The sequence below is a fragment of the Lissotriton helveticus genome, chromosome 6 (genome assembly GCF_964261635.1).
Source record: "Lissotriton helveticus chromosome 6, aLisHel1.1, whole genome shotgun sequence".
In the NCBI taxonomy this organism is placed as follows: domain Eukaryota; kingdom Metazoa; phylum Chordata; class Amphibia; order Caudata; family Salamandridae; genus Lissotriton; species Lissotriton helveticus.
The window spans coordinates 303,621,605-303,636,884 of record NC_136067.1 but is presented as its reverse complement, the minus strand read 5'-3'; positions in this window follow the sequence as shown (position 1 = coordinate 303,636,884).

Below are 15,280 nucleotides of genomic sequence, written 5' to 3'. Positions count from 1 at the left end.
AGGTACCCGGCCCAACCAGAACAGGACCATGGGATGGCCTGTGAGAGAGTTTGTGGTTCGCCTATCAGATGCTCTCAGAACAGTCTGGCGACTGTTCCCTTTGGTGAGATTTTGTTGGTCTGGAATTCTTTTTGAATCGATTCCCCGAACAGGAGTCGACGGGCTCTGTTCGTATTTGAAGACGTCATTTGCATAGAGTATTATCTGAGAGGTGTTTTGCCTTGCACTGTTTTACAGCACTTTCTTGTGACCATTGAATGAAAGGTGTATGAGTGGATGATGCAAAGAACGCGTCCAAGTATGTGTGTGTTTTGAGATTTTGTGACTGAAAAGCAACGTGAAAGTATTATCATAATGTCGTGCTTTAGCAAAATATGTTTTGGTTGTTGTTGTCGGAGAGGTACACGGCTTGAAGAAAGACAGCCTGCCCCTCCCGAGGGCAGCCCCAGTTTTGATATGTATACCAAACATGGTCTACAGCCGATTTTGTTCAATACTCTTTGGAATAAATACACCAAAGATAATTCGGATTTACAATGGCCTCTTACGGGGTCTTTTGATGAGAAAAAGATCAATTATATACAGAATAAATTATTTATGAAGAAAAGTCGTCAGTCAATGTTTGATTCCTTGAACTTATGGTTGAAGGAAGCAAAAAGACAACGAATTCGGGAAGAGAAGCTGGGGAAGATGAAATCGGGTCAGACCGTCACACAGAAAGCAGTAGCGTATGATAAGGAAAAGGTGGAAAAGAATATTGAACGGATGGATAGGCAGTTTCGGTTGGAAACTGATAAAAGCTATGTGGCTAGACCAGAGACAGGAGATGAGTTAGAAGAATTGCTGGAAGCCCGACCACCTCCCCCTTATGCCCCGCAAGGCTTGTATCCAGCCGTGCCTGTGGTACGAGTCGATCAAGGGGGAGCCGTTTCGGCCGCCCGACCACCGTCAGGGGTGGTTGCCACGGCCCCGGTTGGCAGATTGGGACCTGATGTTCCGGTTTACCCTCCTTCTCTTCGACCAACTACCTCACCCTTAATATCTCTTCAGCCGGACGTGGTTGTCCCTTCTCCCTTGCACACTGTATTTCTTTCCCCTCCGACTCAGACCACTTTAGATCTCCGAAATATAGTTGGTCCGGCTGCCACGCCCAAGCGACCGATGTCTGACTTGAGTGATCAGCGAGCTTTCACTCGGTCGCTGTTGGGACAGGAGAAAAGAAGAGCTATTATAATTCAGGCATCCCAGTGGATGAGGAATCCTATTTATACTTTGGAAGATATTTGGAGTACTATGAAGGATTCTGAACCGTTGCACAACAACTGACTCTAGAGAGCATGGCGATCCGATTGATTTCACTATGGGAACAGTGTTTTGAGGAAGGATTACCTCCTCAGATACTGCGTGACATCAGGGATCATGCTCATAAATTCCATCTCCAAATCGAGGAAGTGTATCAGAATGTAACCACCCTATTGCATTATAGGGAACGGATGCATCGAAAGAGTGCTGAATGGGGGGCACAGCACCCCATGAGGGAGGAACTACCTGAAATAAAGGATAATGCTGGCAATGTTACTAGAGCACGAGAGGATGCCAGACTTCAGGAACAATGGGTTTACACCCCTTGGAAACGAAGTGAGGTCCTTACGTTAAAAGCCCAGCTCCCTGACCCTCGTAATAATCCTACAGCCTATTATAAAGAATTGACGGAAGCCGCCAATTCGGCCATTATGACTATAGCTGATATCAAGCTATTTTTTGGTCTCCTGATTCCGGTGGATATTTGGAGACAGATACATGATACGGACCATATCCCCGAGTTGGGAGGAACTTGGGATAAATTAAAAAATTGGGATAAGGAACGAAAGCCGGGTGAGAAACCCCAGGATGAAATATTAGCAGTACCAGATAAAATTGTTACATATATGCAGACTCTGCTCCCTCCGAGGAAGGTAGATTGGGATAAATTAACAGCGTGTAAACAGAAAAAGGACGAAAGTGTGTCCGATGTCTTTACCAGGTTTGAGAAGGTGTTCATAGATTTTAGTGGTCAGGACCTCTCTACGGAGGGTGGAATTCGATTATTTGTAAATAGATTCGACACAAACTTGCTCCCTGAGGTTATGACTCGCCTTCAATCAGCTGAAAGCACGTGGACTACCGCTGCACCCTCTGTTATCCTTAGCATGGCCCAATATTATGAACATCGAGAAAATGAGAGTAAGGAGAAATCAGGGAAAAAGACTAAGGATCTAAAAACTAGGGTACTACTGCAACAAGTCAGTAGAGGGAATAATTCAGGACGAGGAGTGCGAGGCTCATTTCAGAGAGGTCAAATGGCAGGAAGAGGTAGGGGAGGCCCACCGAATATTGGGATAAACCAATGTTCTTATTGCAGGGAGGAAGGCCATTGGAGAGTAGATTGTCCTCTGTTATTGACAAGGAATGGACCTAGTAGAGGACGAGGAAGAGGCCGAGGGAACATAGACCGGAATAGCATGAGAAAAGAGGAGTCACAACGTGAGGGTTCTCGGAAAAATTATTTTGATGACCCTCAGAACAGACAATACTATAATGAGACTTACCAGGATGATAGGTATGATGAACGGGATTATGCATGAGACAGCCATGGACAGAGCAGGGGCCATATTACAGTACCAGTTGACCAAGAGGGACCTAATGTACAAGGAGAACTGTTGGGTACATCGGGAAAGTTTTTAGTGGATACTGGGGCGATGAGTAGTTCAGTCGTTCGTACACTGATCCCAGGGGCAGCTCTGTCTGGCCAAAATAATGTATCAGAAGGATTCTCTGGAATACCGGTAGTGAGCCCCGTTTCGAAACCTCTGCCTTTTACGATAGGTCCCATCTCCATGCACACCCCCTTCCTCCTGACTTACAATTGTGGTGAAAACCTTTTAGGGTTAGACATTCTAAAGAAATGACATGCCCGAATTTATTGTTCCCCTGTTTTCCTGACAATGCAGAAACCATCTGTACAAGACGCCCAATATTTTGCTAAACATGAGACCTTGCCCCCTGAATTCTCCACCATTCCTCGGACATTGTAGGCAACAGGGGACACCGATGTAGGTCTATTAAGAATAGCTCCTGTGTCAATAACACTGAAATCGAATGCACAGATGCCACGCATTCCCCAGTATAAGATTTCTCCAGAAGGTGAACAGGCCTTATTGCATATCATTCGTGACCTCATTGACAGGGGGTGGTGGAAGAAACAGCTGCTAATGTTTGTAATAGTCCCATTTTGCCGATTCTGAAAAAGACACCAATTGATGGCGCCCTGGATTATCAGACTGCCTATCGTTTTGTGATTGACCTTAGGGCGGTCAATAAGATAGTAGTCCCTCAATATCCAGTGGTGCCGGATATTACAACAATTCTTACAATGATTCCCCCGACGGCCCAATATTTTTCTGTAATAGATTTAAAGAACGCTTTCTTTAGCATTCCAATTCACCCTGATAGCAGACATATCTTCGGATTCTCATTAGGAGGCCGAAGTTTTAGATTTACGCGTGCACCCCAAGGCTATACAGAAAGTCCTAGCATCTATAGCCAAGCTTTAAAAGCATTTCTGGATGAATTAATTTTGCCTGCGGGTAATGCAATTATCCAGTATGTGGACGATATTTTGGTGCCCTCCGATACAGAGGAAGGCTGCAAAGAAGCGACTGTGAAATTGTTACATCATTTGGCTGATAAAGGGAACAAAGTTTCCCTCTCTAAATTTCAATATTGTCGAAAGGAAGTGACCTACCTTGGCCACTTACTGTCGAAAGCGGGGAGACGACTAAAACCAGAACGAATATCTGTAATTACTAATATGTCTGTACCTCGTACTCAACGTGATGTCCGTGCTTTTCTTGGTATAACCTCTGACTGTCGCCAGTGGATTCCTAACTATTCACTTCTCTCTAAACCCTTGTTTTATTTGACTACCAAAGATGTGCATGAACCCCTACCCTGGACGGATGAGTGCCAAGAAGTCTTTGACTCTTTGTAATCTGCTTTGTGTTCTGCACCTGGTTTGGGTAGCCCGGATTACCGGAAGCCTTTTTCACTTTATGTGCACGAGGTGGACGGTTGTTCTCTTTCCATATTAACACAAGATTTTGGCGGGAAACAGAGACCCTGTGCTTTCTTTTCATCAGTGTTAGACATGGTTGCACAAGCCCTTCCCAGTTGCCTGAGGGCCACTGCGGCAGTAGCGGTGGCCATCCGACAATCAGAAGGTATAGTTTTGAATACGGAACTCAGAGTCTGGGTACCGCATGCTGTGGATATTCTGTTAAATAGTACTAAGACTCAGCACCTTACAAGTGCTCGTTTAACAGGATACGAACTGACATTGTTTGCACCACATATTACAATTAAACGATGTGCTACATTGAATCCAGCAACATTATTGCCTCTAGCTTCTAATGCTAAAACAGATGATACCCATGATTGTATATTTAGAACTGAAGAAGAAACGAAAGGCCGTGTAGATCTTACCGATACCCCTTTACCAGAACCCCAAGGAGAGCTGTATGTGGATGGTTCTTGTTTTAAATTACTAGATGGTACAGCCACAGCTGCGTACGCCATTACGACCTTAAAAACGGTGGTGGAAACCGCTAGGATTTCACATCACTCAGCCCAGGCAGCTGAACTAATAGCTTTGTTACGAGCCTGTGAGATCAGTAAAGGCTTACGAGTCAATATTTACACAGACAGCCAGTACGCTTTTGGCGTTGCCCATAGTTTTGGGAGGCTGTGGAGGGAAAGGGGTTTCTTTACCATGCATGGTCAGAAAATTCAACACGGTCCTTTAATTGATCGTTTGTTACTTGCCTTGGCACTACAAGATAAAGTTGCCATTATCAAATGCAGTGCTCATCAGAAAATCATTGATTCTACGGGAAAGGGTAATGCTTATGCTGACTCAGTAGTTAAGGAAACAGCACAGACTAAGATGACTCCCATGTTCCCTAGTGCTTCAGCACGGTGGGTGGCGGAAATATCTGTGTTTGATAATACTATTGAGAGCGTAAAAGAATTACAGAAGGAAGCTACCATAGATGAGACACAGAAATGGGAACAGGAAGTGGGACAATTGGACAAGAATGATTGTTGAATAGATCGAACTGAGAAACAGCGCTGGTTACTCCCTAATACATTGGTATATGCTGTAGTGACCATGGCTCATGGTCCAGCACACATAGGAGCAAAAGGTATTTGTGCAGTGTTAGCCCCAGTCTGGAATAAGCCAAATATTCCCAAAACTGCAGAACATGTGGTTAAGTATTGCCCAGTATGCTTGCGTTATAATTCAGGGGGCAGAGAATCGGTCTTGAGTGGAAATTTTGCACCACCATCTCTGCCATTTGAAGTTATTCAGATTGATTACATAGGGATGGAGAGAGTGAATAATTTAAAATATGTATTGGTGGTGGTTTGCGCGTTCAGTAAATGGGTTGAAGCCTACCCCACCAAGGAAGCCACTGCAGTTGCCACTGCTAAAGCTTTGATTAAAGAATATTTCCCCCGATTTTGCTTGCCCCGGATTATCTGGTCTGATAATGGTACACACTTTAATGCCTCACTGGTTCAGAGTGTTTGTGACGGTTTACAAATTAGGCAGAAATTTCATGCAGCCAGGCACCCCCAGTCAGCAGGTCTAGTTGAAAAATAGAATGGTATATTGAAACTAAAAATGGCCAAAATCTGTGCAAGCACTGGATTGAAATGGCCCTCTCTCATTTCTCTACCCTCCTGTGTATATTGCTCCGACCGACTATCACCGAACTCATCAGTTAGTCCAGAAAGGGGTAGTGGTTAGCCGAAACATTAGGAGCTATGACACCGACAGTACTGACCAAACAGATACCTCCTTGCAACAATTCGAAGATTTTGCAAAGGATCTCACCCCCTTCTGGGGACCCAAATTCAATAGCCGCAGTATACGACGCCGGTCCCGAATAGTTGAGAACGTGGTCCAGACCACTACTGGGATCTTAACTAATATCACTGTAGAGCTTGCAGCGACGAGGATTGTTTTGCTCCAGAACCGGATGGTTCTTGACGTCATCCTCACAGATAGGGGAGGAGCCTGTCGTGTGATCGGCAGCTCTTGCTGCGTGTTTCTTCCAGATTCAGCCCCTACCATTCATCTTGCTATACAAAAACTACATAGATTAGCCAGCGAAGCACATGTGGATAACGGCACCTGGTCCCTTAGCAGTTGGTTTTGAGGCCTTTTAGCTACCTGGGGTTGGAAGATATTCATAGTGCTGGCCAGAGCTTTTGGAGTAATATTTACGTGTTGCCTGTGTCTCCAGTGTGGCCCGGCTTGCTGTTCATTTTGCGCAACCAGGATAACATCTGCTTTGAACTTTTCTCGACAAGTTAAGGTTGAGAAGCAGATGATCCAAAAGGAGGTGTCGGATCTCATGCAGATCGATGAGGGGGTTTTTGTAGAATGAATTTGTATTGGCTATAGTAGGCCAAAAGGGCCGTCTGTTGGGATCGAGTTTCGATAACATGCATTATTGGCCTAATATATCCAATGTAACCTCGTAATTATATAATCGTGTAGTTAGAATACACTAAGATCTCTTAGTAATCGATGATTCACTTTTGACTTGCTTGTTCCTATTGATATAACCAGAACCATTTTGTTTAGTTTCCCTATGTGCTAGTGCTGTTTCCCTGAAATCACGTGATCACGTTTGCTGCTCGAAATAATGACGGCAGCCAGGCCGCTTACTATAGTTGCAAGCCGGTAGCTCAAGGAAACCCAAGGTCACATCTGCCTTTCTTGTGGGATGCGCACATTCTAATAGAGACCGTTCCTGTACTCCCCGGTCTACAGATAGACAGGGAGGCACCTTGCTGACCAGCTTCAGGAATAGCTTAGGCCTAGGCTACTAGCAAATCAATTGTGCCTTATATGGGTATTCCTCTTGGCATACGGACAAGTTGCATCTTTCCTTGTAGGGTGTCATCTTGTACACGTGAAACGTATATATGCTTTGTATTTCGAACATGTAATCAGTCTCCTCTGCGCACCTTCGGGGGTCGTGTAGACTGAGGCTCCCCTGCCAGGGCTTGTATTTGATTGAAGAAACGATTGAACCTTCTCCATTGCCGACTGAATTATTATTATTGATAAACATATATGGGCTAGTGGTAAGTATGGCCCGATAGAATAATTTTGAATCCTTCAGACTCATCCCTCTTTACTGTCCCAATTTCTAATGTTGGTTGTAAATCGTGCCCATAGCTGCACCTAAATTGCATTTCTGATCCTGATGCTCTATCAGCTTCTGATGATGTTACAGTAGCCCTGTCTAGATACCTGTTTTTCTCGTTGTTTTGCATACCAGAAACTGTCTTTAGCTCATGCTAAAAGGAGGGTTTGTTAGATTTGGCTCATTGATGCTCAGGTAATACCATGTATAAGTTAGCATTCACAACATCATTTTCTTTATTGGACTCCATTTTGTGTGATGTTGCAAACAAATCTTTCTAGTTCCAAGAAATAAGTTCATTTCTGAAAGAAAGAACTGTTGGTGCCAATGCATCGCTTTCCCACTAGATGAAGGCCCTTTCCACCTGTCTGACAGTTTGATCACAGCACAGGGTGAAACAGCCTTGAAATTACTTGGGTTGTGCAAGATACAGGAGCAGAAACCTCTTCTTGTTTTTCTCTGTCCAGCTAAAGCATTCCCCTGTGGGCATGTTTTTAACTAACCATGCAGTGTACATAATATATCTTTATGTTTACTGTTCCTCAGTTCCCGCTGTAGTATTGTTACGAGATTGAGAAGACGGTGCCACACTCTGAGCGTATACAAATAAATGGTTATTGGTATATATTCTCCACTGTTTCTCCGACTCTTCATTTGGTATGGAAGGCTGAGATGTGGTCTGTGGTGACCCAGGTGGGCCTTAGTGGGTCACTTCCTTCACCCCATACCACCTAATCTTCTGTTGTATCTGTTTTTTAACAGGTTCCTAACCACCCCCGGGTCTCTGAAATTCAAAATAATGCCGTCCCCTTCTTTGTCTTTTATCCCCTTCCCTATCCATTTAATTCTTTGGGTAAAAAGGATATTATCAACCAGTGACAATGGAAAGTTCTTATGTAGAACTAGACAGTTTATATACGTGTTCTTAAGCTCAGGAAAGTTTTCTATCTGGTCTGTTCTGAGACTTGGAGCTCCGACCATCACGAGCATGTAGGGAGTTGCTTCAGGAGGCAGGCCGATTACTAGTAGGTCCCTGGTTTAATTTCACCACACTTGTACTATGCTCCTGAGCGTGGGTGGGGAAGACTGTTTTTGTGCAGGAATGTCTTTAAATGACGTTTGTAACTTTTATGCGTGCTGCTTAATGCAGTACACATAGAAGTTGCAAAATGTAATTTTTGTGTTTTTGATTCTTTATGAGCACATAACCGGTCAATGGCAATTTGCTGTTTCTATGTGTGCTACGAAATGCAGCACAAATGGAAACAGCAAAAACGAGGAGAAATAAAGCATTTCTCCTCATTTTGCCTGTTCAAGACCAGGTTTTCCCTGGTCTTATTGTTGACGCTGCCTCCTTTTTACGCCACCCTTGTAAATAGGGGCAGCATCAAAATCAATGGGTCTTGCTATGGTACGCCCACTGCAACAGCCATTGCCCTCCCCTTTCACACTAAGTACAGCTTGAAAGGGTGCCTTATTTATAAGGCAGCTTTAAGCCACAAGTGGCTTAACAATGCCTTGTAAATAAGGTGAAGCCCCTATCGCCATCACAACGTAACTGAAAGTCACGTTGTGGTGGCGATAGGGGCTTCTAAATATGCCTCCTAGTTGCAAGCCAACGTCCTACCCAGCACTCTTTCATTTTCCCATAGTTCACTGAAAGGACAGAATCTGGACAAGATCACGCTATTGTACAAGGAGCAAAAGGTTCAAATTAAAATTAAAATAAAGTGCAACTCACTCCCACTACCAGACCAGACGCTGACCTCTTGTACCTCTGATACCAGATAAAAGAGGGGTGGCCCAGCCTAACCTCAAATGGCCGCTAACAGGCGCAGACAAGCCCACTCTTGGCCCGGGCCACACCCGGCAGGAATTTCAAAGGTGGCTCCGGGCGCGATGGTATGTCATTGGCAGCTTCCCTGCTGCAAGGTGTCCTGGGGCTTGGGGTCTGCCCCCACTGCTGTCTGCTTTCTGGCTCTCCAGCACTGTGCTCACATCTTATCCTGGTTTGTATTTTAATCTTGAGATTTCTGTTGTTAACACATGACTATATCAGAATTGATCAAATAGATAGGTCTGGAGCTTAACAAATTGCTCGTAACTGAATGAGGCAACCTGCGATGTCCAAGTGAATTACACCCGATTGAAGGGTGATGCTAAGTTGCCCCTTGTCACTTGTTGCACCTTCAGTCTGTCAAGTTTTAAGCCACTCTCACTTTGGACTTTTTGAGCCTTTGTATACTGAAAGCCAAACTACAAAATCCAGAATGTGATGTGTAGTTTTGCCCAACACCTTAAACTGGCTGAAAGTGCTATTCGGCAGCGGTGTTTGAGACTACTTGTGAGTGGCTGAAAGCCCACTAGAATTTGCTCTGTCTATCTCAGTAATTAAATACAGCACAGCAGGTTGACAGACAGCAGCTATGGGCACTTTAACTTCCGATATCTCCTTCATGACTGTTTGTGTCCAGCAGGCCATTGTGCTTTTTTAATGTTAGCAATAATGCATCCGTAATGCTCAGTCAACGGATAGCCAGTGTTTCTAGAAGATCATTAACTGTCCCCAGCTGCCTCTGTGGTATGTAAATTGAGCTGCCTCTCCAACACTCAAGTGGCGACTCCTGGATTTCACAGTGTGTCCTTCATAGGCCCACAGCAGCGAGCATGTGGCACGTGCAGTGAGAGTGTGGCCATTCCTGCCAGCCATCGGATGTTCTCAGCACGCTGCTGTGCCCAGCGGTCTGTCCACACAAGGCGTAGCAGCACACTCGCAGTCGTGTCAAGAGGCCGTTGCTCCGGGGCTCTGCTTTATGGATATTGTGCCATGGCTCACAGCCATTCCCTGAATGAGGGTAAGTTCTCCCTTGGTTGTAAGTGCCTTGAGGGACCATGTCGTGCCCTAGATAGTGGGCACTAGGACCCTGCAGCACGAGTGGGGGACGAAGCCGACACTGGACACCAGTTCCGGTCAGGGGAAAGGAAGTGAGGGGCAGACAACGGTGACCAGGGATGGGGCAGGACGCAGATCGTAGATGCTGTAAGTATAATACAAGAATAAAGTTACCTTGATCAAGTGGCGGTCTCCTGTCGTGATTGAAGTACAGGGACACGACATCTGGCGACGAAGGAGTGAAAGAATAACATGCGTGTCCTGCACAGACCAAGTCACGGCGCGAGAGCCCACCTTGGCCGTGACAACAGCGCCGGCGAAAATTGGATCTGACTGGCAGGAGCAGCGCCGGTAAGAGACCCGATCAAAAAGCGCCTGAGAGAAACCGAAAACCAGGTGAACTCTCGCGAGTGCGGACATCTTCAGGTCAGGCGAAGCGACCAAAGAGCGCCGTCGAAAAGCGGGCGGCTATTTTAAGGTCAGGCATTACCGGGATTGACTCCGAAATCACGCAAGATTTCGGCGGCCATTTTAGAAACAGGCACACAAACCAATAGCAGACCTCAAAGAAGCGACGCCCATCTCAAAAACAGGCAAAACATAGAGAAAACAACAGACAGTGCTGAGAAGAGCACAAGATAGAGGAAACAAGCACTAGACAGTGCAAATGAAAGCAGGAATAAAGGAAAGCACAAAGAGCAATCAAATAAAGACTGAAAGTTTGGAATAGGAAAAAAAAAGAGAGAAGGAAAGACAGCAGAAAGAAAAAGTGCCAATAAGAGCACAAGGGACAGAAAGTGCAGAAGACACTAATAAAAAGAGAAAACGAGCCCAAGCAAGTGCAAACACAAGCACAAGGAGGCAGAGGAGCAAACTACTGTAAAAGTGCCAACCGGAGCACAGGACACAGAAAGTGCGGAAGACACAAATAAAAAGAGAAAACAAGCCCAAGCAAGTGCAAACACAAGCAGAAGGAGGCAGAGGAGCGAATTACAATAAATACAATACAATAAAGAGAAGGAAGGCAACAATCAAGAGACACTTGAAGAGCGTCGGAAAAAGAGATTTAAGAAAGGTGGCTGAACAAAAGAGTGAAAAGCAGAGCGCCCAATACCGCAGACCTCTCCCATTCAGTCTATCGGAACCGCAAGTAGGGATCAGATGGGAGAAATGGATGAGTAAAATCGAGCGATAAATGCGGGCCACGGATGTAGTAGAAGCCAAACAAATGGATCTATTTCTAAATCTGGTCGGCGATGAAATAGATGACCTACTAGTAACACTACCAGCGGAGGAGACGTCGACATATAAAGGGCTAATAAAATGTCTCTCAAGCACCTTTGATCCCCAGAGATACATTGACTTTGAGTGATACACGTTCGCCATAGCCTTCCAACACACGGATGAGTTGCTGGATGAGTTTGCGACGAGGTTGCGCAAGTTAGTGACACACTGCGAATTCGACAAGTTCGACAATGAACAAGCAATTCGCCTACGCATCATTGAAGGATGTCGTGACACAGACTTCAGGACGAGAATCCTGAGGGAACCGACCTCACTGGAAAAAATATTGTCAATGGCAAGGGCCGAGGCAAGGGCAACGGCGAAAGCAAAGCAAATGGAGCGGGGAAAGGAACGGCGAGTAGAACAGGCACACCGCATGGCGGATAACAACCGCACAAACGGGTGGAAAAAAGGACAGAATGAACAAGTGGCAAGGAAGCAACACGAGCCGACCTGTTACAGATGTGGACTTGAATTCCCACACAAAGGCACGTGCCCGGCAATGGGCCAAACATGCAGGAAGTGCAATCGGAGCAATAATTTTGCCAGCGTCTGCCAGGGACTGCAATTCAAAAGTGAAAGGGGAAGACCGGGAAGGCATGTCAGACACGTAGAAATGACAAACAGAAGCTCATCGGCCGAGTCAGGAGAAGACGAGGAAGAAGAAAAGGTAGAACGACTGTACCTCATGTCCGATAATGATGCCATGCACACAGATGAGGGCATAACTAGAGAAAGCATCCACCTGGTGAACAAAGACAACATCAAGAAGACGGAGACCGTGACCATAGAGGTGGGACCACACAAAACACGCTTCGTGCTAGACAGTGGAGCAACGTGTAATATCATGTGTGTGTCGGATTATGAAAAGATGAAAGTAAAGCCAGTGTTAATGCCATTAAAAGTTGAAGTATTCATGTGGGGGGTCAAGAAAACCAGTGATGAACATAGGATAATTCACAGAAAATCTGAGATACAAAGTACAAATGCTGAAAGAAGAAATACATGTGCTAAAAGGTGACATTCCAGCACCATGCCTATTGAGCAATGTCACAGCGCAGGTAATGGGCCTCCTCGAAATGACATACAACATGTCAGACAAGAATAGCATCCTGCAGGAATAGCCCAAACTTCTCCAAGGACTAGGGAAGTTAAAAGGACGACAAATAACACTGCACATCAATGAAGCAGTAAAACCAGTGGCTCAACATCACCGGCGAGTACCAATACACCTACAACCGCAGGTAGAGGAAGAGATTGAAGCGCTGCTAAGGGAGGTCATCATAGAGCCAGCTGAGGGACCGACGCCATGGTTGTCGCCAATAGTGGCAGTGCCAAAGAAGAACACTTCCAAGATTCGCATCTGTGTCGACATGAGAATACCGAACACAGCAATTGAACGCGAAAGATACCCGGGACGTCATCTCGATGACATGATAAGTTGCCTAACAGGCACAAGACGTTTCTCCAAACTAGACCTGTGCAAGGGATATCATCAGCTGGAACTCGACCCTCAGTCCAGATATATCACGACATTTTCCACGCACTTGGGTCTCTTCCGATACAAACGTCTGAGTTTTGGGATATCATTGGCTGCTGAAATATTTCAAGAGACAATACGGCAAATAATAAGGCCAGTGAAAAACAGTCTGAATTACAGTGACGACATTCTGGTGTTCGGCAAGTCAGATGATGAACATGACAAAGCACTGCGAGAGGTATGCTCACACCTGGAACAGGCAGGGCTAACGCCAAATGAAGACAAGTGCGAGCTGGGGCAAGATAAACTGGTGTTCTTTGGACACATTTTCTCTAAAAAAGGAATGAGATCAGATCGCAGCAAAGTGGACACGCTAGAAAAAGCAAAACATCCATGCGACGTTGCAGAATTAAGGTAATTCCTCGGCCTCGCTAGCTACTGCACAAGGTACATAAAAGACTTTGCCACGGTGAGCACGCCTCTGAGAGAACTAACTAAGCAAGGCCAGACCTTCGTATGGACAGAAGAATGCGGAAAAGCATTTGAAGCGATCAGGCACGCAGTGACAGCAGTAGATCCCCTTGCCTACTTTGATCCGTTGCTGTGCACCGAATTGACTTTGGATGCCAGCCTAGTGGGTTTGGGTGCCATACTAGCACAACACAGACCAGGCAAGGAGTCACCAAGGTGTATAGTAGCCTACGGAAGCAAGAGCTTGTCTGAAATCGAAAAGGCATATTCTCAGTCGGAGAAAGAGAGTCTGGCAGTAGTATGGGCCTGCGAGCACTATCGCATGTTCATATACGGGAAACCCTTCACGATAATAACAGATCACCAGGCACTGGTGACAATATATGGAAATCCCAACGCAAAGATACCGCCCCGAATAGAGAGGTGAGGAATACGACTAATGGATTACAACTTCAAGATCCTACACAAACCAGGAAAGGAACACAACCCGGCGGACTACATGTCAAGGCATCCTCTACCACACGCACTTGAGGTAACATCAATGGCGGAAGAATACCTGAACTTTATACTGAAACACAACACCCCGACATCGATAAGGATGGAGGACTTGGAACAAGAAACGAAGCGGGATCCCACCATGCAAGCGATCAAGAAGGTGACAAGACAACAGAGGTGGAGGCATGTCAACAACAACAGCATCATGGAAGAATAAAAGAGGAAATGTTGGCATTCAAAAAGATCCATGAAGAGCTCACTGAGACCAAAAATGGCATAATGATGAGAGGAACAAGAATAGTAATGCCCAGGGTACTGAGGAAACAGACGGTAGACCTGGCACATGAATCACACAGAGGCATAGTGATAAGAAAGAAAATGCTACGGGAAAAAGTGTGGTTCCCAGGACTAGACAACATGGTTGAGGCTGCAATCACACACTGTCATGTCTGCCAAGTGACAGGACAGCCACAGCAGCCGGAACCGCTGCAGATGTCGGAACTACCGAAGGCAGTGTGGACCGAATTGGCAGACGATTTCTATGGGCCCCTGGAGACAGGAAACTACCTGCTAGTGATAATAGATGAATTCTACAGATTTCCCATCGTACGGCCAGTGGCGTCAACGTCAGCAAACGTAACGCTGCCAGTCATGGATGATGTCTTTGCAGCATGGGGATCTCCACAAACTCAAAAGGCTGACAATGGCCCGCCCTTCTCAGGAGAGGAGTTCAGAAAATGCATGGACTACCTAGGGATTCGCCACCAGAAAATAACGCCTCTGTGGCCCCAGGCGAATGGGATGGCAGAACGATTAATGGGAACGATCAAAAAGGCCATACAACCAGCAAAGATAACCCAGATATCGATAGGGCAGGCCCTGTGCCAGATACTAAGGGACTACCGAAACACTCCTCACAGCTCCACAGGGCGGTGCCCTGCTGAGCTCGTACTAGGGCGTCGAAGCAGGACGAGGATACCGCAGTTGGAAGCGACATCAGGAAAGGAGCGAAGCAACATACCTGCCATAGACAAAGAAGCAAAGGCAAAAATGAAAGCATACGCTGACGCAAGGAGGCATGCCACTCTGGCACGACTAAAAGAAGGAGACGTGGTAGTAGTGTGGCAAAGACAGCTAAGGAAGTCAGACAGCCCGTTCTCAAAAGATCCGCTGACGGTGACTGAAGTGAAAGGGCCCATGATAACGGCATCAGCAGGGCGTTACCACATCACACGAAACAGCTCGCACTTCAAGGAAGTGAAGATCAAGGAAGAAGATGAGCAGGCACCAGTTCAAGAGGAAACCAGACCAGACGAAGGTGCACGAATGGAAGAAGGAGGAACAAGGCAGAGAAGGGAATGTAAGAGGCCAAAGAGACTGATTGAAGAAATGTAATGG